At 46.1% G+C, this 4,913-nt stretch overlaps 1 protein-coding gene across 1 annotated transcript in view; it reads right to left on the reverse strand.

The window, feature by feature from the left end:
• Window positions 1-4,913, reverse strand: part of GALNT6 (polypeptide N-acetylgalactosaminyltransferase 6) — a 44,282-nt gene that overhangs the window by 24,711 nt on the left and 14,658 nt on the right. The window contains exon 2 of the mRNA XM_003790393.3: window positions 1,979-2,027. The gene's annotated coding sequence lies outside the window, so the exon portion shown is untranslated. The remainder of the gene's footprint in view (window positions 1-1,978; window positions 2,028-4,913) is intronic.

Here is a 4,913-nt window from a genome sequence, read left to right on the forward strand (position 1 = left end):
GGTGATTTACTTAATCCCTCTAATCCTTTGTATCCTCACCTATAAAGTGGGGGTAACTAATACCTAAATCACAGGGTTGTGGTGAGGATTAAATAATAGGTAAAATAGTCAGGCAGAGTACCCATCATATACCAAGCCCTCAATAAATGGTATCAATTGTTTCTGTTATTATAATAACCCCCTACTCTACTTCTCAGCAGTTATCCTCAAGTACCTGTTCCTTGGCCAAAGCCACGCTCATCATGCCTTGTGTGTTTTGCTTAAAAGTAATTCTAGCCAGCACAGTGGCTCATGCCTGTAATCCTAACACTCTGGGAGATGGAAGTGGGTGGATTGCTTGAGCTCAGGAGTTTGAGACCAGCCTGAGCCAGAGTGAGAGCCCTGTCTCTACTGAAAATAGAAAAACTAGCTGGGCATTGTGGTGGGCAGCTGTAGTCTTAGCTCCTCAGGAGGCTGAGGCAAGAGGATTACTTGAGCCCAAGAGTTTGAGGTTGCTGTGAGCTATGACTTCATGGCACTCTACCCAGGGTAAGTGAGAATAGAGTGGGAATCTGTCTTGAAAAAGAAAAAAAAGTAATTCTAGTCCAATTATTAATAGTGTTATTTAAACTTGCAAGTTCCTGCCTATGGAAAAGCCTAATGTCTGAGGTCTGGAGAATCTCAGTGGCTGGGACGATCTCAGTGGGGAGCTGGGCTCACTCCAGACTGGGGGAGATACGTGGTTTCTTTCATACCATCAGATTCAGCAGCAGCATTAAAAATCAAACAAAGAGCTATCTTTGAGCATCTATTTTGTATCAAGCATTGTCTGGAAGATAGAAGGTTTATTTATTCTACCAATATTTGTTGAATACCTGCTACTTGCTGGGTCCTCTGTAAGACGCCAGGGACGCAGAGACAAACAAGCCCAGCCCTCAATGAGCATAGTGAGTGGAGGGAATCAGAGTGTAAACACAGATTACTCACCCAAAAGACAGCAAGAGGGGAGTACCCTTGAGTGCTGTAGGGGAGGGGGTGCAGGAAACCCAGCAAATGGGGAGGTCTGTGAAGAAGTTCCACAGGGGGAGAAACATGGGTCAACTTGGGTGGAGCACTAACCCACAAATAGGAGTCAGACCGGTGAGCACATTCAGGTAGAGGGAATAGTGTTCAGGCAGAGGGAATAGCATATGCAAAGGCCAATCAGAGAGCCGCAGGCAGTTGGGTATGTGGCAGTATGAAGTCTGATGGGTAGCAGAAGATGGGCCTGCAGAGGCAGCTGAAGCCAAGTCATGAGGGCCCTGTTCATCATACTGAAGAGTTTGCCCTTGAACTGAGGCATGGGGAGCAGCAAAGAATTAGGTGGGAGCCCAGCATTACAGGAAGAGCAAGGGCAGCTGGTGGAGGGTGACTAGAAGAAGACGGACAGTTAAGAGAAGCTTCGGGGTCTGACCCAAGGTAATAGCCATGTGGATGGATGAGGGCGGATATGGTGCTAGGAAGACTCCCTTTTCCCAAGGGATTTTGCAGTCTTGTTGAAGAATGAGAACTAGTAACTCTGGGTCAAGGTAGCACTCATCTAGGGAAGAGACACTGAATACCTCTTTGTACTTTGAACTCTATGCTACCTACTCAAAGATTAAAACATAATAAAAGCCCAGACAGTAAGTGCCAAGCTGGGAGAACCAGAGTTCCCTGTAGGGAGGGAGGCTTCTAGGAGGAAAGAGGGCTACGACATAGAGGCAGTTTCCTGTCCCAGCACAAGGGGTAGGGGGATTTTGTCTGAGCTAGACACTCCATCAATATTGGAACTGAATTCCAGACAGAGGGCCTGCAGAACTGGGAAGTGTCTGCCATGGCAGTGTGGGCCACCCGGGCTGCATCTTCCCTGCTGCTTTTTGTAACCTCCTCAAGAAAGAAAGGCAAGAAAGAGAGCAGAGTTAGAGTGGTTAGCAGAGTAAGGCGTGGTTACCAGCCGCTGCCCCTGCTCAAGACTCACCTCCTCAAGGGGGCCTCCCTGACTGATGCACTCAGAATCACCCAGGTCGCTTCACTGCCTTATAGTCCCAAGCAGTGGGGTTTGTCTTTGCTCCTTTTATTTCCCTTGGAAAAAGAGGCCTCAGGTTAAATAGAGCTCATCTCCTCTCTCAATCCAACCTGGCTGCTACTTTCTTCGTGAAACCTGAAGTTCCTCAATGTACTGACCACATCCTGAAATGAAATGAGACACCGTGAGTAGACACCTGTGAGTAGCCCTGGTGGTGAAGGACTCGCTCTCTAGTTTGCTCACTGCAGGCAAAGGGAAAGGGTCCCTTAGAAGAGACACATAATCCAATGAAGTCACAGGACTTTGGGATTAAGGATTCCTGCTCCCTGTGTGGGAGAAGATTCCCTACAGTGTGGTTAACGAGGTCCAGGAGGCCCCTCCACCAGCCTCGGCCTCGGAGCAGGAATAGCCCCACTAGACTGCTCTGTCAAGTGCAGAGCTTCACGGGGCTCCACGCCTGGTGTCCTGTGGATCTCCCTTCCATTGGGCTCCCATGGCCAGGCCTCTTGGTCCTCATCCGCTCACTCCCCTCCTGCTGCCGCCGAGCATTCATTCCTATCTTTCTCCTCCAGTCACCCTTGGGCCTGCAACTCATCAGACTATCTTGGTTTTGATACTGAGATGATGTAAGAAATCCTCTTCCTCTGGGAAGCTTTCTCAGACTGAACCTTGGCCCCACTGGCCAGGACATGAACTTACCTACTCTTATTGGTATAAGGAACCGAGCTTCACCTAGCCCAGTGAAATGTATTCTACCAAACTGCCCAATACACCCCATTATAGTACCATAAAATAAATTTATAGGGTTGTAAATCAGCATGAAAAAAATTATTTATGAGATAACCAGAATAGAATGAAAAAGAAAATATCAAAGTGAGTCTCATAAAATACGGGTATTGTTTTGTTAAATTTTTATTTCAGTTATTATTTATTTATTTTTTCATCAGTAAGAGAGGATTTTATTAGACAGAAAGGAATACAGAAGCAGTTAAAAAAAAAAAAAAGCACCAGAGCCTCTGGCAAAGGGGAAGACTCACGTCGGAAAAATCTCTTGGGTCCTTTGTCTAGGGTCAGGTATTATTTATATAAAGAGTCTATCAAAAGTCTTAGAGCACTTTTAAGCTTTAATAACTTCAGAAGCATAAACTCTACAGACGTAATAAAGAACATTAATGGAAAATACTACCTACAATTCTTTTACCTTTATTTAGTTGCACAAATTTTGAATAATCAATTTTTGTTGTAATGTCTTTTTTTAGTCTACCGAAGATGATAAATATTATCTGATACAATATCAAAATTAAAAATGGGTTATTCAAAATTCATGCAACTAGGCCGGGCACGGTGGCTTACGCCTGTAATCCTAACACTCTGGGAGGCCGAGGTGGGTGGATCGCCTGAGCTCGGGAGACCATCCTGAGTAAGACGGAGACCCCATCTCTACTAAAAATAGAAAAATTAGCTGGAGGTTGTGGTGGGCACCTGTAGTCCCAGCTACTTGGGAGGCTGAGGCAAGATGATTGCCCGAGCGCGAGAGTTTGAGGTTGCTGTGAGCTATGAGGCCATGGCAGTCAACCCAGGGCGACAGAGTGAGACTCTGTTTCAAAACAAAACAAAACAAAATTCATGCAACTAAATAAAGGTAAAAGAAGTTTAAATAACTAAATTCTCAAATGATGTTTTTTGTTAGTTTATAGATTTATACTTCTAATATGACTAATGTAGAAAGCTTCCCTAAGATCTCTGGGATACCTGTCACACGTATGTGGGGACTAGACCTTACTGTAAAGTGTCTTTCTTACCTTGGTCTGGTCATAGAAGTTTGAAAGCCAGTGATGCAGGCCAATCCCTCCATTTAGATCCTAGTCTCTTCCGAGAACCATTCTCAGACCTAGCAGAATTAGTCCCTCCGCCTCGAGCACCCTTGTTAACTTGTACTCCAGCCTCATCACAGCCTGCCTTGTCTCCTTCATGTGTTTATGAACTCTTGGACCAGAAAGGCCACATTGCTTGAAATTAACCCATTGTTTATCACTTGCAAAGTCTAGTCCAAGCTTTGTATGTAGTAGGTGTTCCATAAACTCTTTATCATTATTTTTTGCCCAGGCTTTGTTGCCCAGGCTAGAGTGCTGCAGCATCAGCCTAGCTCACAGCAACCTCAAACTCTTGGGTATAAGCAATTCTCCTGCCTCCACCCCCTGAGTGGCTGGGACTATAGGTGCCCACCATCACATCTAGCTAAGTTTTCTATTTTTAGTAGAGAGGGGGTCTTGCTCAGGCTGATCTGAATTCCTATGTTCAAGTGATCCTCCTGCCTTGGCAGCCCAGAGTGCTAAGATTACAGGCATGAGCCACACGCCCAACCTTCGATAAACTCTTGTTAGATAAGATGGGGCCAGAGAGGTTCAAGGGTAAGCATTGGTTTCACTAAATGACGTCCTGAATGCACTACTACAAGTACTTGAGTTATAGGATATTCTGCACTACCTAGTGGCTTGCATTTTGAGTAGGTCTGTGAGTCCAGTGCCCTCATTTTATGGGTAAGGCCAGAGTGGTTAGGTGACTTCTCTAGTGACACACAGCTAGTGGTTCCCAGGAGCAGAACCTGGTCTCCCAACTCCTAGGCCACTGTTCTGTTTACCACTTATACCTCCCCCTTAGAGGTCACAGTGGGAACTTTGGGGGCTGAGCCTGGGGGAGGGTTGTTTTCCTGGGCCTTCCCACGCTCCACTCTTAGACTCCCTCCCTGGTGTTTGCCCTCTTCCTCCTCAGGTATACAAATGCTTTAAAGATGCCAACACTGGAAGAGCCAGGCAAAGTCTTGGCTTTTGTGAAAGCCAGGGTCAACCACCCAGAACACACCCTTGCTGGCCAGGTGGCCTCTTGG

Source organism: Otolemur garnettii, unplaced genomic scaffold (genome assembly GCF_000181295.1).
Source record: "Otolemur garnettii isolate 467f Iridium unplaced genomic scaffold, OtoGar3 scaffold00043, whole genome shotgun sequence".
Taxonomy (NCBI): domain Eukaryota; kingdom Metazoa; phylum Chordata; class Mammalia; order Primates; family Galagidae; genus Otolemur; species Otolemur garnettii.